The sequence below is a fragment of the Dasypus novemcinctus genome, chromosome 21, assembly GCF_030445035.2.
Source record: "Dasypus novemcinctus isolate mDasNov1 chromosome 21, mDasNov1.1.hap2, whole genome shotgun sequence".
Taxonomy (NCBI): domain Eukaryota; kingdom Metazoa; phylum Chordata; class Mammalia; order Cingulata; family Dasypodidae; genus Dasypus; species Dasypus novemcinctus.
Window position 1 is genome coordinate 25,617,021 of NC_080693.1, and position 23,907 is coordinate 25,640,927.

General features: G+C 46.6%; 1 long non-coding RNA gene across 1 annotated transcript; it reads left to right on the forward strand.

Annotated features, from left to right (window-relative positions):
* The first annotated feature begins 15,022 nt into the window (after nt 1–15,022).
* LOC131274995 (uncharacterized) lies at nt 15,023–21,427 on the forward strand. The gene is made up of 2 exons (XR_009182342.2): nt 15,023–15,528; nt 20,311–21,427. It is a non-coding gene; the product is annotated as an uncharacterized lncRNA (long non-coding RNA).
* Nucleotides 21,428–23,907: the final 2,480 nt, after the last annotated feature.

The following is a 23,907-nucleotide window of genomic DNA, read 5'->3' on the forward strand; positions in this document are numbered from 1 at the left end:
TCATATTGTCAGTCCAGAGATTCAAATCCCCTAAATATATCTTAAACCCCAAAACCAACTACAATTCCAGTAAAGTAGCATGAAAGTCTTATGAAAAGAGATCCCATCTGAGTCCTGTTCCATCACGCAGGAACACCAGCTCCAAAGAAGGGCCATCTGACATGGCAGTGAACCCTGTCTGCCATGACCATAGAGCCCGTGGGTCTATTTAGCCCTCAAAGGAACCAATACCTGGGGATTGTATCTACTTTATCTGTCTCTTAGACTCTGCTCAGTTGTGCATAAGGGCAATCCTTCTGAAAGCCTCCAGACTCTTTTTTAGAGACTCGTAGCCATATAGACTCATTTCTCCTTTCCATTTCCCCCTTACATTAGGTCAAACAGCATTTTAAAGTCATGTTATTATATGTAGACAGGGATATTCTGCTGATCCGCATTGAACCTTCACTTCAAGGTCATTTTCCAGTTGGTAGTTGATAGTGATCCCTCGGTGCCAGGGAGGCTCATCCCCGGGTGTCATGTCCCATGCTGGGGGGAAGGCATTGTATTTACATGCTGAGTTTGGCTTCGAGACTGGCCACATTTGAGTAACATGAAGGCTGTCAGGAGGAAATTCCCAGGCACAGTGCTGCTCTAGGCCTTGTTCTTATTTCAGGCATATAGGTTCACAAGCATAGTCATTAGTATCATGCTCTCACTGTTGGACCCTCATTCCTTCCTGGTCCTTACCGTTGCACCTGGGGGACTGCCGCTGTTCCTCTAGAGACCACGACAGAGCACCCCCGGCCAGGAACTCAGTACCCCCCCAACTGTAGTTTTTAATTGTTGCCCCTATGAGTATATCCAAACATTACCATGCACCCTGGACATATGCCCTGTACAGCTCCCTGTCAGCCATATATCTCCTGTCAATAGTATCCTATACCAGTATTCCTCTGCTGCCATTGTTGAACCACTCTGTGATCCAAAACTTCCTGAAAATTGAAGCCCAATATAATGTCAGGGTCTCTTACTCGTAAAATGGCATATAGCAATGGGTATAAAGGTTATATATAGAATACGTGTTGACTTGGAAAAATTCTACATCCTATCTTTTTCTTTTTCTTTTTTTTTTCCCCCTAATTATTGAATTTCTCTTCACAAGAGCCCTAGACCACAGTAATTCATATATACAATATACAGTACTCCCACACATCTACCATTATACCTTTTCCCTTCCACAGCGATATTCTTATAACTTATTCATATCATATTTACTTAAAGTGATGTACAGACTGAGACAATAGCTTTCAAACAAGGTGACATCTGTGCTTACATTGTGTTCCATACTTTAGGATATACAGTTTTCTAAATTTTTAGTTATCCTATGTTTTACATTATGGTTTACATTATTAGTCTGTCGTCCCCTATATGTTTATGGTGTAATATTACATGTTTTATATCCATCCTTGTGTACTCTCATGAAACTCCTCTCTTACCCCACATTTACTTTGGTTCCACACATTTAACATCCATTTTCCCATCCCCTTGGTGCCCACAGTGACAGCCAACCTCCGTTTCCCGAGGAGCCACGTCCAGAGATACTTGTAGCAGTGTTCAGGGCCTAACTTGCTCAACTGCCCCAATGCCCTGGGAGCCACCCTTTCTTTCGAGAGATACAGTTCCCTCTATCTGATGGCATTAGTCCTCCCCAGGATGTGGGTCCAATCCCACTCTCACTACTTGGGTCTCTACCCAATGGTACCACCCACTCTGGCAAAATGAGCATTCAAACATTCCCCAGAAGCCCGTCCCACATCCGACCATCCCCTCCGAGCATCCTAAACAGGTAACCCTCTTAATTATATTTTGATACGATTTTCTCAGCATTTTACTCTCAACCAATATCTGACACTCTCCTATGTTTGTATGCTACCCCTCCCTCCCCCCACTTTTTGGGCAATATTACCCATCCGCCCATCCCCAGGCCCCTCAAACCCGCAAAGCCCCACCCAAAGGCAACCCCTTGCCCCCATTTTATCTCTTCTTTGTGTTCATACTTACCGCCAGCTCATCATAAATTCCACCCCTGCAGACGTCGGCTCACTTCCTTCCTCCACCCCCCGACTGCCTGTAAGCCTATCGTTCAGTCTCTAGCTCTCTGAGGCAGCTTTCTTATTTCATATCATTGAGTTCATGTAGTATTTGTCCTTCAATGCCTGGGTTGCTTCACTCAACATAAGGTTCTCAAGATTCATCCATGTTATCACGTGTGTTTGTAGTGTATTTGTTCTTACAGCCGAGTAGTATTCCATTGTGTGTATATACCACATTTTATTGATCCACTCATCTGTTGATGGGCATTTGGGTTGATTCCAACTTTTGGCGATAGTGAACAATGCTGCTAGGAACATTGGTGTACATATATCGGTTTGTGTCCTTGTTTTCAGTTCTGCTGGGTATATACCCAGCAGTGGTATTGCTGGGTCATATGGCAAATCTATGGTTAGTTTTTTGAGAAACGGCCAAACTGTCCTCCAGAATGGTTGGATCTTTCTGCATTCCCACTGGCAGTGGATGAGTGTTCCCCTTTCTTCACATCCTCTCCAGCATTTGCATTCTTCTGTTTTTTTCATAGCTGCCAATCTTATGGGGGTAAGATGGTATCTCATTGTAGTTTTGATTTGCATTTCCCTGATAGCTAGAGATTTGGAGCACTTTTTCATGTGCTTTTTAGCCATTTGTATTTCTTCTTTGGAGAAGTGTCTGTTTAAATCTTTCCCATTTTTAAAATGGGTTGTTTATCTTTTTATTTTCAAGATATAGGAGTTCTCTATATATATAAGTTATAAGTTTCTTATCAGATATATGGTTGCCAAATATTTTCTCCCACTGTGTGGGCTCCCTTTTTACTTTCTTGACAAACTCCTTTGAGGTGCAGAAGGATTTAATTTTGAGGAAGTCCCATTTATCTATTAGTTCTTTTGCTGCTCATGCTTTTGGTGTGATATTCATGAATCCATTTCCTATTACAAGGTCCTGTAGATGTTTCCCTACACTGCTTTCCAAGGTTTGTATGGTTTTGGCTCTTATATTTAGGTCTTTGATCCATCTTGAGTTGATCTTTGTATAAGGTGTGAGATGGTAATCCTCTTTCATTCTTCTACATATGGCTATCCAGTTCTCCAGGCACCATTTGTTGAATAGGCCACTCTCTCCCAGTTGAGAGGGTTTGATGGCTTTATTGAATATTATATGGCTATATATGTGAGGTTCTATATCAGAGCTTTCAATTCGATTCCATTGGTCTGTGTGTCTCTCCTTATGCCAATACCATGCTGTTTTCACTACTGTAGCTTTGTACTATGTTTTGAAGTCAGGTAGTGGGATTCCTCCAATTTCGTTTTTCTTTTTCAATATGTCTTTGGCTATTCGGGGACTCTTTCCTTTCCAAATAAATTTCATAGTTAGTTTTTCTAGTTCCTTAAAGAAGGCTGTGTTGATTTTTATTGGGATTGCATTGAATGTGTAGATCAGTTTTGGTAGGATAGACATTTTAATGATATTCAGTCTTCCTATCCATGAACATGGAATATTCTTCCATTTATTTAGGTCTTCTTTGATTTCCTTGAACAGTCTTGTATAGTTCTTGGTGTATAAGTTTTTTACCTCTTTAGTTAAATTTATTCCTAAGTATTTGATTTTTTTATTTACTATTGTGAATGGTATTTGTTTCTTGATTTCCTCCTGATCTTGCTCATTATTGGTGTACAGAAATGCTACTGATTTTTGTGCATTGATCTTATAGCCTGCAACTTTACTAAACTCATTTATGAGTTCTAGAAGCTTTGTTGTAGATCTCTCAGGGTTTTCTACGTATAGGATCATGTCATCTGCAAATAATGAAATTTTGACTTCTTCCTTTCCAATTTGAATGCCTTTTATATCTGGTTCTTGCCTCAGTGCTCGAGCAAGTACTTCTAAGACAATGTTAAATAGGAGTGGAGACAATGGGCATCCTTGTCTTGTTCCTGAGTTTAGAGGGAAGGATTTTAGGATTTCTCCATTGTAAACAATGTTGACTTTAGGTTTTTCGTATATACTCTTTATCATGTTCAAAAAATTTCCTTGTATTCCAATCTTTTGGAGTGTTTTTATCAAGAAAGGGTGCTGTATTTTATCAAATGCTTTTTCTGCATCTATAGATATAATCATGTGATTTTTTTCCTTCAATCTGTTTATATGGTGTATTACGTTGATTGATTTTCTTATGTTGAACCATCCTTGCATAACTGGAATAAATCCTACTTGGTCGTGGTGTATAATTCGTTTAATGTGTTGTTGAATACGATTAGCAAGTATTTTGTTAAGTATTTTTGCGTCTAGGTTCATTAGAGAAATTGGTCTGTAATTTTCCTTTCTTGTGGTGTCTTTGTTTGGCTTTGGTACTAGGGTAATGTTGGCATCATAGAAGGAGTTCGGCAATGTTCCTTCTGTTTCGATTTTTTGGAATAGTTTCAGCAGGATTGGTGTTAGTTCTTTCCGGAATGTTTTGTAGAATTCACCTGTGAAGCCATCTGGTCCTGGGCTCTTCTTAGTTGGGAGATTTTTAATGACTGATTCTATCTCTCTGCTTGTGATTGGTTTGTTAAGATCATCAATTTCTTTGGCTTGCTTATTTGTTTCTAGGAATTTGTCCATTTCCTCTAAATTGTCATTTTTGTTGGAATATAGTTTTTCAAAGTATCCTCTTATGATAGTCTTATGATAGTCTTTATTTCTGTGGGGTCAGTGGTGATATCACCTTTCTCATTTCTTATTTTGTGTATTTGCATCTTCTCTCTTTTTTTCTTTGTTAGTCTCACTAAAGGTTTGTCAATTTTGTTGATCTTCTCAAAAAACCAGCTCTTGGTCTTGTTTATCTTTTCAAGTGCTTTCTTATTTTCTATTTCATTTAGTTCTGGTCTTTTTTTTTTTTTAATTTTTAATCCCCCCCCCCGCCCCCAGTTGTCTGTCTCTGTGTCTATTTGCTGTGTCTTGTTTCTTTGTCCGCTTCTGTTGTCGTCAGCGGCACAGGAAGTGTGGGCGGCGCCATTCCTGAGCAGGCTGCACTTTCTTTCGCGCTGGGCGGCTCTCCTTACAGGCAAACTCCTTGCGCGTGGGGCTCCCCTACACGGGGGACACCCCTCCGTGGCAGGGCACTCCTTGCGCACATCAGCACTGCGCATGGGCCAGCTCCACATGGGTCAAGGAGGCCCGGGGTTTGAACCGCAGACCTCCCATGTGGTAGACGGATGCCCTAACCACTGCGCCAAGTCCATTTCCCTAGTTCTGCTCTTATCTTTGTTATTTCCTTCCTTCTTCTTCCTGTTGGGTTACTTTGTTGTTGTTTTTCTAATTCCTTCAAATGTGCAGTTAGTTCTTCAATTTTTGCTCTTTCTTCTTTTTTGATATATGAATTTATGGCTATAAATTTCCCTCTCAGTACTGCTTTTGCTGCATCCCATAAATTTTGGTATGCTGTGCTATCATTATCATTTGTTTCAAGGTAGTCATTGATTTCTTTTGAGATTTCCTCTTTGACCCACTGTTTTTCTAAGATTGTGCTGTTTAATTTCCAAATCGTGGTGTGAAACCTGGGCCTCTGTCCCTTGCAAATTTCCAGCTTGACTCCACTGTGGTCAGAGATATTGTTTTGTATGATTTCAATCTTTCTGAATTCATTGAGCCTTTCTTTGTGGCCTAGCATATGGTCTATCTTGGAGAATGATCCATGTGCGTTTGAGAAAAATGTATATCCTGCTGTGTTTGGGTGTAATGTTCTGTATATGTCTATTAGATCCAGCTCCTCTAATATACTGTTCAAATGTTTTGTTTCTTTGGTGATTCTCTTTTGAGATGTTCTGTCCAAGGTAGATAGTGGTGTATTAAAATCCCCCACTATAATTGTAGATGCATCTATTGTTTCACTTAGTTTTTCCAGCGTTTGCCTCACGTATTTAGAGGCACCCTTGTTAGGAGCATACATATTTATGATTGTTCGATCTTCTTGACAGATTTTCCCTTTCACTAAAATGTAGTATCCTTCTTTGTCTCTCACAATTGTTTCACATTTAAAGTCTATTTTGTCTGATATTAATATAGCTACTCCTGCCTTTTTTTGGTTATTGTTTGCTTGTATGATTGTTTTCCAGCCATTGACTTTCAATCTCCATGCGTCTCTGTGTCTAAGATGTGTCTCTTGTAGACAGCATACGGATGGGTCATATTTCCTTATCCAATGTCCCAGTCTGAATCTTTTGATAGGTGAGTTTAATCCATTGACATTCAGTGTTATTACTTTCAAGGAATTATTTGTGTTAGCCATATTTTGATTGGATTTGTGTTTGTCATATTTTGTTTGTATTTTTTTCCTTCTCTTTTTGTCTTTTTCTGTTGCTCTTATACTCTCCTCCAAGTCTGCCTGTCCTGTTTTTTCCTTTCTTCCTGCAGAAGTCCCTTTAGAATTTCTTGAAGGGGAGGTTTCTTGTTGGTATACTCTTTCAGTTTCTGTTTATCTGCGAATATTTTGAACTCTCCATCATGTTTGAATGCTAGTTTAGCTGGATAGAGTATTCTTGGTTGGAAATTTTTTCCTTTAGTACTTTGATTATATCATACCATTTCCTTCTTGCCTCTATGGTTTCAGATGAGAAATCAGCACTTAATCTTATGGAGCTTCCCTTGTATGTGATGGTTTTCTTTTCTCTTGTTGCTTTTAGGATTTTCTCTTTGTCTTGAGCATTGGATAATTTGACAAGTATATGTCTTGGGGTGGGCCTGTTGGGGTTTATGACTAGTGGAGTGTGCTGTGCTTCTTGGATATGTATATCTGTCTCTTTCAGTAGATTTGGGAAGTTTTCAGCCATTATTTCCTGCAACACTCCTTCTGACCCCTTTCCCTTCTCTTCTCCTTCTGGAATGCCTATAATACATATGTTTGAGTGTTTTGCATTGTCATTGAGGTCCCTAAGTCCTAGCTGGATTTTTTCTATCTTTTTATCGACCCCTTCTACTATCTGTTTGATTTCTGATGTACTGTCTTCCACATCACTAATTCTCTGCTCTGCCTCTTCTAGTCTGCTGTTATTTGCTGCAAGTGTATTTTTGATTTCTTGAACTGTGGTGTTCATTCCCATCATATCTGTTATCTTTTCGCGTATGTCTGCAATTTCCCCTCCAAGTGTTGTCTCATGTTGTTAACCTCTTTCATTACTTCATCAAATTTGTTGGTGATAAATGTTCTGAAATCTTTCATTGCTTGAGCGAAGTTCTGCTCCCCTTCATGATTTTTAGTTTGTTGATTGGATTCAGCCATGTTTTCCTGATTACTGGTTTGGTTTGTAGGTTTTTGTTGCTGTCTGGTCATCATTTTATCTTGACGGGTTTAATCAGTTCCTTAGCTTCTTTGTCTACTCTTGGAGATTAATTAGCTGTTGTTTTTGCGTAAGTGTTATATCTTCTCTTTGTCACTTTGTTCTTCTTATTCTAATTTCTTGTTGGTGGTTAAGTTCACTTTAAAGGAAAGTATTAGTGCCGGGGAAAGGCAATTGTGTAAGCAAGGAAAAAAGTGTAAAGTAGTATTGGTGATATATGTTAACAAAGCAAGAATATGAGATCTGGGAGGATGGAGGTTAGATTCATGTAAGATTGTGTAGAGTTATAGCAGTAGGTAGAGTACCTATTATGAGGTAGATGACTGAATATGGAAGGAATATGGTATGAACTAAAAAGCTATTGTTTTCGTGAGAGAGGGAAAGGGGAAAGAAAGGTAATAGTTTCAAGAGTGGATAACAGGCAGAAAACAAGACAAGGGTATTAGAAATTAAGAGTTAGACACTTTGTGGATCAAAGAAAGGGAGGTGGGGGGGTGGAATATAGGAGAGACAGTAGGTGATGGCAGGTATCAAGATATAGGGGAAAAGGGATAGTGTAGGTAGTCTAAATCAGTTCACACAGAAATGAGGCAGTGGAGGATGAGAAAAACCCAGCAATTGTGAGATGTTCCCTGCAGCACCTATTGTATAATTGAGTTAAAATAAAATAAGTAGAAAATGAGGGACAAGAGGGAGAGCGAAAACAGAGAAAGAAAAAATAAAAAATGAAAAAGAAAAAAAAAAGGGTAAGAAGAGAAGAAAGGAAAAAAGAAAAAGGGGGTGGGCAAAGGGTGGGGAACAGGTAGGGGAAAGAAAAAAACAGATATACACGAACCACAATTGCAACACCAATTACAGCAACAACAAAAAAAATCCCTAAATAACTGAATAAAAAAAAAAAAGACTTTGGGGGATACGCTGGGAGAAAAGACTAGGGGATAATGCAATATTAGCAAATTAGGACATTAAAAAAAGTAGAAAATAAAATAAAATGAAAATAAAAAACAGAACAAAATGAAACAATAATGAAAAAATGCAAACGTTGAAGGCTAGGGCATTCAAGGACCTCAGATGGACCTCAGGGCGTGATGGATTCAGGGGTGGAAAGTCTGAGATATTGAAGACTCAAGAGGTGTGAGTCTCTGGGGTGTGGGCCACCAGAGTTTAGGGGATTCAGACCTGGTAACCTCAAGTTCTGGTCAACAGGAAGCCTAGGGGCCCCGCAGTGTTAACACAGCCCTCAGGTATCCCCGGAGCTGGGTGCCAGCCCTATGGGGGAAGTCAGATCTGCATATTCTATATTATGGCTGAACCCTGCAATTCACTTACTCACTAGGGTTTATTTATGTGGATATTTCGTCAATTCAGCTTTTGGACTGCTCCCACCCTATGATCCCACAAATCGGCCACCTGAGGGCGCCTCTACACCACAGCCAATTTAATGACGCAGCTCTAGAGCCCGGCCCGTGGGTTGGGCTCCAGTTGGAAACGCCGAAAACAGATTCCAAAACCGGAGTTCCCAAGCTTCGCAAAATATTCCCCAATTGGCTTCCAGACGTGTCCCCCTCCCTCGCTGCACCCTGTAACAACCTCCCAATTACGTCCCTTTATTGCCAACAATCTAATTCCGTTGCAGATCGGCAGCCGGGCCTGTGGGGGTGGGGCTCCAGGCGGAAGCGCTATTATTTGGGTCCGCAATCAAAAATTCCCACGCTTCACAACAAAACACCGTCTGTCTCCCCAAATCGATCCGCAAAGGTGTCCCGTCTCATCAACCCCCCAAAAGCCCACCCAGGACTCGCGTATTCCCTGGCACCGCAGAGCCACCAAAAGGCGCGGCCGCAGTGCGGGTTCTGCGGCTCCACCCACCCTCAAGGAGGGAGCAACCGTGTGCAGGTCTCACCTCCGGGCAATAGAACCCAAATTATATCTTATAGACCAATCCTCTCCGTTACCTTCCCACCAAATCGATGTCCAGACACTTCCTGCCCTGCAAAAATCCCGAAAAAGCCTGGTCCAGGAGAACCTCCAGCGGCACCCAGCTGCCTCTTCCCAGGAGAGACGGCAAGGCAAGCTCACTCAGCCACCATCTTGCCGGAAGTCCAAGGTCCGCGGTTTAAACCCCGGGCCTCCTTGACCCGTGTGGAGCTGGCCCATGCGCAGTGCTGATGCGTGTTAGGAGTGCCTGCCACGCAGGGGTGTCCCCCGCGTAGGGGAGCCCCACGCGCAAGGAGTGCACCCGTAAGGAGAGCCACCCAGCGGGAAAGAAAGTACAGCCTGCCCAGGAAAGGCGCCGCACACACTTCCCGTGCCGCTGATGACAACAGAAGTGGACAAAGAAACAAGACGCAGCAAATAGACACTGAGAACAGACAACCGGGGGAGGGGGGGGGATTAAATAAATAAATAAATCTTTGGGGAAAAAAAAAAAAGAAAAAACAGCAACGACAACAAAAAACAAAAAACATGGTCAGACTCCTACCGGCAAAAAAGAAACTTAGGTTTGTTTTAGGAACAAGTGAATTCTTCATTATCAGCACTTTCTCAGGGTGGGGGGCACAGTAGGATGCCTAAAAAACAAATTAACCCATTTCAAATATTTAAAACATGAATTCCATATCAGAGGTATACAATGTACATGGACAGAAATTAAAGACAGATCTACCATGGTTTTCAAAGTGGAAATTCCTATTTTTCATTAAGCCATTTCACTGTGTGTTTAAGGAAAAAGCCATTTCCTTAAATAAATCAAGACTTTTTATGTCTCTGGACACTTCACCTGGTGGTGACACCAAACAGACTGGGGGCCCCTAGAAAGACGCAAGGTTGGAACTCAGGGCTGAGTGCATGGTGCTGGGGTGGGGAGGCAGCGACCCCCCCACACCAGAAGTGTCCCTGGGGAGCTGCACAGATGAGGGAAGCAGCAGCCAAATGGCCCTGCTGGAAGTCAGAAGTGGCCCCACAGCCAAGCCTGGCAGGAGATGTGGGAAGAGGTGTGGTCCAGAGCAGGGCAGTGGGTGTGTCAGTGTGGGCTCCAGGCCAAGGACAGTCAAGGGTAAACACTTCTGGACCCCATCTGGGGGGATGTGTGGGTCCATTCCAAGTGTGTGAATACGGGGGATCCATGCATCAACTCCATAAGCCTTTACAGAGGATTTCTGCTATGCTAAATTGTACGTTGGGTCCTACTAAGTTCAAGAACACAGTATGGTACCTGCTTTGAAGGAAGGAAAAGAAGGTGAATGGAACAATTGTGTATGGAGGGTTAGGTGCCTGGTATATTTACACATGCTTTCTTTTTAAAACTTTTCACTGTGGTAACAGATATACAATACAAAGTTTCCCATTTTAACAGCTTCCATGTGTATAATTCAGTAGCGTTCGTTACAAGACAATATGGCGCTACCGTCGCCACCATCCATGACCAAAATGTTTTCATCACCTCAAACAGAAGCTCTGTACTCATTAAGCATTAGCTGTCCATCCCCCTAGTCCCTGACAATCTTTCATCTTCTTTCTGTCTCTATGAATTTGCTTATTCTAGGTATTTCACGTAAGGGCAATCGTGTGTCTGGCTTATTTCACTCAACACGATGTCTTCAAGATTCATCCATGTGGTCACATGAATCAGAACTTCATTCCTTTTTATGGCTGAATAATATGCCATTTCATGGCTAGACCACATTTGTATATCTATCTGTTCATCTGTCGATGGACACTTGGGCTGCGAGTCACTCTTCCTTAATCCTTACAGTAAATGACCTTATTGGATAGGTAAGATGATAGTGGTTTTATAGATGAAGAAACTGAGTCTCAGAAAGGTTAAGGGACTTGACCAAGATCACTCAGCTGTAGCGGGTGGAGACCAGATTGGAAGCCCCAGGCCAATGCTTATGTGATTCTCTGCATCAGGCTTTTGAGTAGGGGAAACAAGACACACTCATTGTTACCAGTATGACAGGCTTCTCCTGCGTGGATCTTGGGTACTTCTCTTTTAAACTTCAAGGTTCTTGTTCAAGTCCTTGTATGCCCAGATTAATGGGAAGTCCCCTGTCCACATTCTTGGAGAATCCATGGGGATTTATGCAGTTCACAAGGGCCCAACCTGCCTCCACGTGTCTTGCGGAGAGAGACCCAGGGAATCAGATGAGTCCACCAGCAGGGCCCCTTTCTATTGCCTTATTGCTTCTGCCATGGCTACCAGCTGTTGCTGCTGGAAACAGGCTGTGCACAACTTGAGGCTGCCCCTCTGCCCGAGGCTATGCTGCCATCCATGGGGGTCTGGCTGTAGTTTCTCCAGGCACAATAGGAAGGCAATCTACCCCCTCATGTCCTGCTCAGCTCTGGTGCCCCCGAAGTCACCAGATGGCTGCGCTGTGAGGGTTTTGACTCTTTAGCTGCCAATGCACGGCTTGCTCAGGTGGCACCCCACTCTCTCAACAGTCTTGCTGACCAAGGGGTCATTACCTTGGGCCTCTGGGGCACTTTTGTCCCATCCACCTGCTATGGTTCCCAAAGCACATCTTCTAGGCATCTGGTCAGGGGACACCAGCAAACTGTTCCAAACCTGGCTGCCCCCACGTCCCATCCTAGTCCTCAACATCAATACAGGGTCACCTGTCGGTCTCCTCCTTTGCTCATGGCAGGTTTCCCTGGTGGGCTTTTTTAAAATTTATTTTGTTTATTTCTCTCCCCTCCCCTGGTTGTCTGTTCTCTGTGTCTATTTGCTGCGTCATCTTTGTCCGCTTCTGTTGTTGTCAGCGGCACGGGAATCTGTGTTTCTTTTTGTTGCATCATCTTGCTGTGTCAGCTCTCCGTGTGTGCGGCGCCATTCCTGGGCAGGCTGCACTTTCTTTCGCGCTGGGCGGTTCTCCTTATGGGTGCACTCCTTGTGCGTGGGGCTCCCCTACGCGGGGGACACCCCTGCTGGCACGGCACTCCTTGCGCGCATCAGCACTGCGCATGGGCCAGCTCCACACGGGTCAAGGAGGCCCGGGGTTTGAACTGCGGACCTCCCATGTGGTAGACGGACACCCTAGCCACTGGGTCAAGTCCGCTTCCCCCCTTGTGGCCTTTGACACCCTTTCCTGCCAGAGCCGTCTTTGGCTGTCAGGGAAGTTTTAGTGACTTTAAACCTCCAAGGGGAAGGGATTGAGGTCTTGGTCTCTGTTGCAAAGAAGTTCTTTGGCCCCTGATATGGGTTGAATTGTTCAAACCCCAAAAGACACGCTGAAGTGTTAACCCCTGGTCCTGAGAATGGGATCTTATTTTGGAATAGGGACTCTGAAGATGTTGAAGCAGGCTAGTAAGTTAGGGAACCAATAGATGGATCTGGAACCTGGCAGAGAGTCCACATGGACATCAATAACCCCAAGGCGGCTGCTGGAAGACACCTCCCTCCTCCCCCAAGATCCTGCCATCCAGAACACAGACTTCCTCTGGAAGCCAGGAGAAGCCCCGGATACTCCCCAAGGACTTCACCTTTTCTTTTTTTTAAAGATTTTTATTTGTTTCTCTCCCCTTCCCCGTCCCCAGTTGTCTGCTCTCTGTGTCCGTTTGCTGTGTATTCTTCTGTGTCCACTTGTATTCTTGTCAGTGGCACCCAGAATCTATGTCTCTTTTTGTTGCGTTATCTTGCTGCATCAGATCTCCATGTGTGTGGTGTCATTCCTGGGCAGGCTACACATTTTTTTTGCACTGGGCAGCTCTCCTTACAGGGCACAGTCCTTGCACATGGGGCTCCCCTATGTGGGGGACATCCCTGCGTGGCATGGCACTCCTTGCGTGCATCAGCACTGCGCGTGGGCCAGCTCATCACATGGGTCAGGAGGCCCTGGGTTTGAACTTTGGACCTCCCATGTGGTAGGCAGACGCCCTATCCATTCGGCCAACTCTGCTTTCCACTTAATGGCCTTTTGATGGCTGGTTTAACTGAGAAACTATCAGATGGTAAAGTCATAAAACTAAGACTGCATCTAAGACTTCTGGAAGGATAGGAAGAAGAATCTTTTCTGCCCCTCCTCTGAGGAGGGAGCAGTTTTTGGCTTGGAGGACATTTGATCTATTTGATCTGTTTTCCAAGTCCAGGCGGCCCTGGAAAAGCCCAGTGGCAGGGTCTCTGATTCCCAGGGTGGCGGGAACCAGAGAAGTAACTCTAAACTGTCCCCCAAGACTTTTGAAGGCTTGGACGCTTCAATTTAGAGAGTAGTTGGTCTCGGGCCCTGGAATGCAGGCATGCCTAGAACCGGACGAGTAAACACTGAACGGCCCCTGTTCCTTGGACCCATCGGTTCAGAGAGCAGCCAAATATCCCCTGAGACAGATGCCTCAGGCACTTTGATTTGGGGCCACTGCTCAGTCTCCCACCAATTTGGCTTAGGCACATTGATCTGATATCCAGAATCAGATATCCCCAAGACCTACATCGCCCACAAGGATGCTTGTGGGCCAGGCAGGCTCTGAAAATTGAAATTCTCAGGACGCTGGGACAGACCTTCAGCTCCAAATTACCTGGAACGGTGACTGTTTTAGTCAGACTAGGACTCTGGGACCCAGAACAGTCGACTAAAAGGTGCTTCTTCATTCTTCCTAGCATAATGGGCACGGACTCTAGCCCACCAGCAGATTGAGGTGTGTCCTTCAGACCTGGACCACCCTACCACCGGAAGGGCTGAAGAAGGAACTGATCTTCTTCTGCAACACTGCGTGGTGATAGTATAGCCTTGAAGGGGGCCAAAATTGGCCTGTAAAAGGCCCTCCAAATTATGACTGTATTTTGCAGATAGACCTCCTGTGTAAGAAGGAAAGAAAGCAGCCAGAGGTTTCATATGTTCAGCTTTTTATGGCTCTATATCAGGATACGAGGTTAAGTGGATCTTGCAAGTTATTCTACGGTTGGGAAGTGAAACCACCCCTGAAAAGGAGGGAGATATCTTAGATGATCCCCTCCTCAGTTCTCCCCCTCCAGCCTCTGCTTCTGTACCTCACGTACCCATAGCTAACCCAGCAGGAGTCACCAGGAGTGGAGCATCTTTCCACCCTAATAGGGGATGTGAAAACAGCCTCTGCCCAATAAGGGAAGCAGCAAATGGAGAAGCAGGAACAGTTAGAGTCTATGTTCCTTTCTCCATGGCAGATTTAACTCAGTGTAAGCAACAGTTGGGGCAATTCTCAGAGGACCCAGATAAGTTTACTGAGGAACTCCAGAAGTTAACCCTAAATTTTGAGCTAACATGGGGAGACGTGTATGTTATCCTAGTCTCGTGTTGCACCCCTGAATTAAAACGCCACATTTGGGAAGCAGCCCAGGGGCGCGCCAATGGGATGCTGCCCAGCAGCCCCAGCAATATGCTGCAGGGGTCATGGCAGTTCCAGAGGCTGATCCTAACTGGAACTACTAACGAGGGCAAGCAGACATAAGGAAGAGAGACCATATGAGAGCATGCCTGCTAGAGGGCATGAAAAAGTGCATCGTCAGGTCTGTTAATTATAATAAGCTGCAGGAAATAACCCAGATGGAAAAGGAAAATCCTGCCCAATTTCAAGGGAGACTAGTAGAAGCTATGAGAAAGCATACCCAAGTTAACCCAGACTCACCGGAGGGACAGATTGTATTAAAAACCTATTTTATCGGCCAGGCAGCTCCAGCTATTAAAAGGAAATTCTAAAAGCTAGCTCTAGGGCCTGGAACCTCAATAACTTCTTTTACAAGTAGCTTTTTCCGTCTTCAGCCACCGTGACCAGGCCTTAGAGGAGTCGAGGGCAAAGAGCGACAAGCAGAAGGCTCAGCGATTTGCAGTTGCCACAAATGGCAGCCGGCCACCTCGGGGTCACCCCAGCTCAGGCTCCAGACTCGAGCTCCTGCTTCAACTGTGGAGAGCTTAGCCTCCGGAAGGAAGACTGCCCTAAACCATGGAAGGAGCCCGCAGTGCCTGCCCCCGGTGTGGGGGAACAGGCCACTGGGCTCGGGTGTGCTCCGAATCCCGAAGGGGAGGCAGAGCACAGCCCAGGGCCCAGGTGGCAATGCCCCCCACCCCCATAGAGGACTGAGGGGGCCCGGGGCAAAGAATGGCTCCTTGGACAACTCCATGGAACATCGAACTAGAGGAGCCCCAGGTGACCTTTGACAAAGCAGGTAAAGAAATTAATTTTTTAATTGATACAGGAGCCACCTCTTCAGTTCTGACCTGTCACTCCAAACCTCCCTCCCCCAGAAGTTGAACCTCTCCTCTGCCAAATGGGAAACCTAACTGCAAGCCATCAAATTTCAATTGTCCCACCCCCTTACTAGGGCTGGATTTACTTCGTACTTTGGGGGCCTGCATCCAACTAGTAGGGATCAATGGAACCTCTAAGGTGCCTGTAGCCCAGTGCTCAGGAGAAGCTGTGAAATCTGTTCAGCCATGGTTCTGGATAAAGAGTCAGGTGTCTCATCAGCAGCTATTACCCAGGAAATCAACAGTGAAGCAAATTCTATTGTCTGGGAAACTGGGATATCTGGAAGGGCCCTCCAGGTTCCCCAAGTTTCCATTTCTTATGATACTAACCAGCCATACCCTCATTAAAGCAGAACCCCCTCAAGGAGGAGGCCCACGGTTAAAAGGTTCTTGGAGGATGGCCTACTGATTCCCTGCCCATCTCCCTGCAACACGCTGATTCTTCCTGTGAAAAAGCCCAGTGGTACCTACAGGCTGGTTCAGGACTTAAGAGCAGTCAATAGCTTTGTAGTACCAATTCACCCAGTTGTACCCAACCCTTAGTCTGTGCTAAACCAGGTCCCAGAAACCATGGCTTGGTTTACCATTCTAGACTTAAAAGATGCCTTTTTCTGCATTCCTCTCCACCCGGACTCCCAACTCCTTTTTGACTTTGAATGGGAGGAGTCCAACTCCAGGCCCCCAGTCCAGCTTACGTGGACTTCGTTGCCTCAAGGGTTCCGAGACAGCCCCCATATTTTGGGGAACGCCTTAGCTCAGGACCTAGCTGATCTCTACTTGCCACAGAGTTACCTTTTACAATATGTGGATGATCTGCTGCTTTGCAGCCCAATGAAGGAAGTTTCCGATGCCAACACCATTTCAGTCCTTAATTTCCTAGCTGATCGGGGCTATACAGTATCAGCATCCAAGGCACAAATCTCTCAGCAGAAAGTCTCCTATTCATTCATTCATTCATTCATTCATTCATTCATTCATTACCCCCTTCCCCTCCTCCCACCCTGCTGGGTTTTTTTGTTTTTTTTCTTCTGTCTATGTTGTTTTCTCATAGGGTGAGTGGTTCTCTGTCAATTGTGCCACCTCAGTTCCGGGTCTCTTCTGTGCTTAACCTTGACTCTACCCTTGTCTCTCTTTTGATACATCATCATCATCTTGCTGAGCGACTCACTTTGCGTGGGGCACTGGCTTACCATGCGGGCACTTGCGTGGGCACTGGCTTGCTGCACAGACATGCTTTCTCTTCTTCTTTTTCACCAGGAGGCCCCAGGGATCGAACCCAGGTCCCCCCATATGGTAGGTGGAAGCTCTATCACTTGAGCCACATCCACTTCCCAGTCTCCTGTTTAAAGTTCCTTCTTATGCTGGGGGAAAAATCTCTCTCCTCAGAAAGAGTTCAAGCTATCACTAGTATTCCTTACCTCAAACAAAGCAGCAGCTGAGAACTTACCTAGAAATGGCTGGTTACTCTAAACTGTGGATACCTAATTTTGGGGAAATAGCCCAGCCACTGCTCAGTGCTATTGCAGGGGCTGATAACCAACCCTTAGAATGGGGAACAAGCCAGGAAGCTGCCTACTATGCCCTAAAAAGAGCCTTAATTAGCCCATCAGCCCTAGGAATTCCTGACCTAAACAAGCCTTTCTTTCTATACATACCTGAGAAGAAGGGGGTGGCTCTAGGAGTGTTAGTCCAGAAACTGGGTGAAATTTCTCGACCAGTAGCTTATTTCTCCAAACCTCTGGATAACACAGCACAGGGCTGGCCACCTTGCCTGAGAGCAATGGGGGCAACAGCCCTTTTAATGAGAAAGCCACCAAACTAACCTGGGGGTATCCTCTCACAGTCTTCATCCCACACCAGGTGAAGGACGTGCTTGAGGACACCAGTAGCTTAGTAGCTAGGTAATTAAATGCCAGGCTCAATTACTAGATACTTCTGAGGTGCAGATAAAGGTGTGTCAGACTCTCAACCCGGCCACCCTACTACCGGTAGAGGCCCCATAGTCAGATCCTGAGGGGCCCCTTCTCCACTCCTGCCTTGAGACTCTTAACCAAAACTACTCAAGCAGGCCAGATTTTTAAAATGGCCTCTTGTAAATCCAGACATTGAACGGTTCACAGATGGAAGCAGATTTATTAAGTAAGGAATTAAAAGGGCAGGCTATGCAGTGGTTTCTCAATTTGAAACCATAGAGGCCAGAGGTCTTCCCCCTGGAACTTCAGCCCAGAAGGCAGAGCTGATTGCCCCTACCTGAAGTTTAAAGCTAACAGCTGGGAAATGGGCTAATATTTACACAGACTCTAAATATGCTTTCCTTGTCCTTCACGCTCGCTCTGCTGTGTGATGAGAACAAGGCTTGCTTATTAACAGTGGGTCACCTGTTAAGCACAGGCAAGAAATCCTAGATTTACTGGAAGCTGTACTGTTACCTGAAGAAATAGAAGTTATGCATTGTCCAAGGCACCAGAAAACAGACACTGCTATAGCAAAGGGAAATGCTCGAGCTGACGCAGCTGCTTAACTGGCAGCACAAACCCAGGTTTCCCTCCTACCCCTTATTCCAGCATCTGCACCAGTACTTGAAGTTCCACAGTATACCCAGGGAGCACAACCCAGGGAGCTAGCCTGGGGTTCACCCGGAGGCTGATGGGTGGCTTGTTAAGGAGCAGAGCAGTGGAAAGTCCCTCATGCCACTCATCTGGGGGGGGGGGGGGATTGCCTAACCAGCTTAGCCAAATGGGTTTTCAAAGGACAGGGTCTAGTAAAGACAGTCAAAGAAGTTACCAGGAGTTGCCCCCTGTGTGCCATTAAAGACTCAGACAATGGAAGGCTTTCCTATCCTCCCCTCTTACAGCCCCATGTCCAGATGTGGGGCTCATATACCCTGGGGAGGACTGGCAGATAGACTTCACCCACATGCCATCTTGTCAGGGCTAGAAGTTCCCCTGTACTGGTAGGTACTTTTACTGGGTGGGTGGAAACATTTCCTACTAGAAGAGAAACGGCAACTGAAGTGGCTAAAGCTCTCATAAACGAAATAGTTCCCAGATTTAGATTGCCTAAGTCCCTCCAAAGTGATAATGGGCCAGCCTTGACTAGTCAAATAACCCAAGGTCTATCAGCTGCCCTCAGAATTAAATGTCTCCATAGTTCCTGGAGGCCCCAATCCACAGGGAAGGCAGAGAGAGTTAATTACACCTTAAAGCAGATTCTAGCTAAACTCTACCAGGAAACTGCATCACCTTGGGTCACCAGTCTACCTGTGGCCTGACTAAGGCGACATTTAGCTCCAAATGACCCACTTCAGCTTAGCCCCTCTGAGATGGTCTATGGGTGGCCTTTCCTTACCCAGGACCTGGTACTAGATCCAGAAATTTAAGAGCTCACAAAATATTTTATCAACCCAGACAAAACTCAACAAGTCATCCAGGAGCTTGGAAACAAAATTCTTTCTAGCCCCAACCATGAATTAACTTTACCTAAAGTTAAACGTGGAGACAGGTTCTGATCAAAACCTGGCAAGAAAACAGGCCTCACTCTCAATTAGAGCCTAAATGGAAGGGACCTTATCCTGTGGTTTTAATCACTCCCACAGCTGTTAAAGTGAAAGGACTTGCCAGCTGGGTGCACTTATCCCGAGTGAAGCCAGCTTTCCAAGGAAGTGCCGACTCACCAGAAGCATCTGACAGGTCATATGAGTGCCAGCCATTTGACAGCCTGAAATACCCCTTCAAGAGACAAAGTTAAGTATCATCTGGGTCTCTAATCCATCACCTTGAAAAACCCTTGTCTGTTTTCATTTGAAAAAGGCAATGTCTCTTCTCATCCCCCTCTTGGCTGCTTTAGGCATAACCACCACCGTGGAAAACTGGGGTTGGCAATCTATACCAAACGCCATTATCTAGTTCAGTCGCTCCCTAGAGCTAACTAACAGCATAAATGAAACCAGCCGAGCCTTAGAAGCTCTAAAACAGCAAGCAGACTCTCTTGCTACTGTGGTGATGCAAAATCACAGGGCATGGGAAGTGGACCTGGCCCAGTGGATAGGGCGTCCGTCTACCACATGGGAGGTCCGTGGTTCAAACCCCGGACCTCCTTGACCCGTGTGGAGCTGGCCCATGTGCAGTGCTGATGTGCGCAAGGAGTGCCGTGCCACGCAGGGGTGTCCCCCGTGTAGGGGAGCCCCACGTGCAAGGAGTGTGCCCCGTAAGGAGAGCCACCCAGCACGAAGGAAAGTGCAGCCTGCCCAGGAATGGTGCTGCACACACGGAATGCTGACACAACAAGATGACGCAACAAAAAGAAACACAGATTCCCGTGATGCTGACAACAACAGAAGCGGACAAAGAAGAACGCACAGCAAATGGACACAGAGAACAGACAACTGTGGCGGGGTGGGGGGAGAAATAAATAATAAAAATAAATCTTTAAAAAACAACAACAACAACAAAATCACAGGGCAGTTAACATGCTAACTGCAGCACAGGGAAGGGTATGTCCTTTCCTTAAAGAAGAATGTCATCTCTATGTAAATTACTCTAAAACAGTCCTAAGCAGTATTCAAAACCTGCAAAATAAAACCCACCGATGTCGGAGTAATGCAGCCTTATAGACACCTGACCTTTTCTACTTCTGTGGTCCAGTATCCTCTTAGTGGGACCATATATTCTCAAAATTCTAATTAAGTTTATTTCTTCCAGAATTGACATCTTGTAAGCCATATGGGGACTTCATCCAGCTTAAAACAGGATGCCAGGTCTGTCTCCCTCCAACCGAGATAGAATAGCAAGAGAGTTTTACACCTTGTCAGGTAAGACCTACTGCACCTAACCAGCAGGAAGTAGCTACAGAAAAACGATCATCTCCCTTCAGCACCCCTTTAAGATGAAAGGTATAAACTCTCTGCATGAAGCAGGCCAGTAAGTTAGGGAATCAATAGATGGATCTGGAACCCCGCAGAGAGTCCACATGGACATCAATAACCCCAAGGTGGTTGCTGGAAGACCCCGCCCCCAAGAGCCTGCCATCCAGAACAAAGACTTCCTCTGGAAGCCAGGAGAAGCCCCGGATACTCCCCAAGGACTTTATCACTGGGCCCTCATAAGGGATCATGGGTGGGGTAATCAGTCAAAACAGCAAACAGCTAGACCCTCTCCTCTGCCATTAGCAAAGGGGTGAAATAATTGACAGTTCAAAAGCCACACAGGAGGCCTGAACAAGTGCTCTCGCTCTCGCCTCTGGACTGACGCTGGCTGCCTTCTCCCCATTTGGAGCACTCAGCAAGTAAACCTGGGGATTTATAATCCGTAAGGGGAAATTGTAGCCTGTAAATCAGCCTGCTCTATCACTTCTCAACCTTTTCCTCTCTACCTGGGACCCCTGATCTGTTATTTTCTCCCATTTCTCATCCCTCCCTGCCTGAGTAAATTACTGGCCTAACTCACCCAGCGTGCTCTTGAAATTCATTTCTGCAGCAAAGTCAAGAACCTAGACAAAATTTGGTCACAATGTTATTAATTAAGATGAGGCCACACTGGGTTAGGATGGACATAATCCAATATGACTGGTGTCTTTATAAGACAGACAGATGAGGACAAGTGCCATGTGACGACCGAGGCAGAGAATGCCATGGATTACTGGCAAGCCACCGGCAGAAGCCGGGAAAGAGGCCTGGAAAGATTCTTCCCTACAAACTTCAGAGAGAGCCTGGCCCTGCTGACATCTTGACTTCAGGCTTCTAGCCTCCAGAACTTTGAAACGAGAAATGTCTGTGTTTGTTTGTTTGTTTTTAAAAGATTTATTTATTTATTTATTTAATTCCTCCCCCTCCCCTGGTTGTCTGTTCTCTGTGTCTATTTGCTGCGTCTTGTTTCTTTGTCTGCTTCTGTTGTCATCAGCGGCACGGGAAGTGTGGGCGGCGCCATTCCTGGGCAGGCTGCACTTTCTTTTGCGCTGGGCAGCTCTCCTTATGGGTGCACTCCTTGCGCGTGGGGCTCCCTTACGCGGGGGACACCCCTATGTGGCAGGGCACTCCTTGCGCGCATCAGCACTGCGCATGGGCCAGCTCCACACGGGTCAAGGAGGCCCCGGGGTTTGATCTGCTGACCTCCCATGTGGTAGACGGACGCCCTAACCACTGGGCCAAGTCTGTTTTCTAATGTCTGTGGTTTTATGCCACCCATTTGATGGTGCTTTGTTCCAGTCGCGCTAGGAAACGAAGATGGCGCCTCTGAAAAGTGCCCGCCTAGTCCCGACAGCCAGTTCTTCCCACTCAGCACTTGGGAGAAGGGCCGGCTGGGCCAAGCCACGGGGCAGGCGGCAGCTGCCGTCCTCCTTCAGCAGCTAAGGGGCTTGCTCGGGCCTCTCAGCAGAGCAGGGATCTCTTGCAAAGTCACTTGCTGACTCTGCCTACCTAGGCTGGGAGTCAGCAATTTTTAAATGTCAGCTTGGGTAAACAAAACAAGTTTAAGTTCCTTTAATCTGGCACATTTCGGCCCTGAAAGTTAAAAAAGAAGCTATTGTATTGAGGGTGGCCTGTGCCAGGATTGGGTGGCAGGCAGGCCAGGGGCCTTGAGAGGGGCGGGGTGTGTGTGTGTGAGGACATGGAGAGGGGAGGTCTGAATCCAGGAGCTGGGTGTGAGGGGAGGGGGGGGGCAAAGCTAGGAGATGAATCCACGTGGGAAGCAGGAGGTAGGACTCCTCAGTACCCACTGCCGACCAAACAGATTAAGATCCAGAGGGGGTGGATGACATTCAGACTGGGCCCGGCAGCCAGCAAGGCTGACTTGTGCCGAGCTGAGGTCTGGAAATGGGGATCCCAGCCCTCAGGGCGCTGGAGAGACTGGACAGGGCAGAGGTTTCTCCGCCGAGGCTGAGGGCGGCCAGCAGTTCAGGGAAGAGCCCCGGCCCCTCCCGCGACCCCCAGCGGGGCAGGGGGTCCTCCGCATCTTCTCCTCCCCGGGAAGCAGCAGCCGCTGGCAGAGGGAAGGACAGCCTGGGGGCGCAAAGCCACTCCATCCCGTTGGCCCAGCGCAGGCCCCGGCGCTCCCGCGGTGCGCTCAGGCCGCTGCGAGCACCCCGAAATCAGTGTGAGCCTCTGTAATTATGACCAGTGTCGATCTGCTCGCAAGGACCGTGTGAGGAAACGGTCCTGAGGGTCGCTGAGGCGGTTTGCCCGCGGGCAGGCGGGGACGCGGGGCGCCTGGCGCGAGGCGCTGTGGGCGTGGAGGGGGGCAAAGGGGGCGCTCCCCGCTGGTGGGAGCACCCAATCGAGAGCGGAGCTGCTCCGCCTCGGTGCTTCTTTACGTGCCTGTTTCCCCTCCCTGCTTCCTAAACTGACGGTAAGAGGGAAGGGAAGCCCAGGTCTGGCAGGGCAGGGAAGCTGTGCGGGCCTGGAGGCCCCCAGGGTTCAAGTGCATTCCTGGACGGTAAGCAGCAGGAGGCCCCTTTTCACTGAGCTCTTAAAATCCTGGGGCTTAAAAACCCAGTGTCCAGGTTTCGGAACACGAGTTCATTAGATCTGGGGATGAAACGGAGAGAAACTGCCACCTCCGGATGCCAAGCCGCCTCCACACCCTCAGGGTCTTTGCCAGCCTGTGTGGACTCGTAAGGGGTAAGGCAGAGAGTATCCAGGACGTGTATAGGATTCGAGCTAGAGTAAGCTAATAAAAAGAAGGCTAGTCAGAGGAAGGAGTTACCAGATTGTTCTCGGAGATAATGTATTGAAAACTTTTAGAATGACCTCTTTGTTTAATATTGCAGCTCGGCTATTTGGAGAGAGGCATGACATAGACATTAAAACAAAAACAAAAACAAAAAAACTCGATTGGGCGTGGGGCGTCAGGCTCCTTGTAGACCGGTGCATGTGGCAGCCTGCGCCCACAAAGGGGCGCTGCCATCCCGCATGTTGGGAACGTGACGGGAAAGAAAAGGAAAGAAAAACCCAACCTCTTAGGTGGTGAGCTAGTAAACCCCTCAAACGCAAGGTGCCTTTTAATTTTTAGAAAATGATTGAAATATTATAGCATACAGAAACGTGCATAGGTCAAATATCACACATTGAACACAGGTGCGCAACCAGCAACTGGATCCCAAATAGAACATCTGCCTGGGGCGCCCTCGGGTGCCCGACCATTCCTTTCTCTCCGTCCTGGCTCCTCACAGCGCAGGCCGCCTTGCCTGCCGCTGTACCTGGGCAAAGCCGGCCATGTGGTCTGTAGCTTTTGCATCCGGTGGCTTCCGCTCACCCCGGCATGTGAGATTTGTCCCTCCTGCTGCGGGCAACACAGATGGCTGCT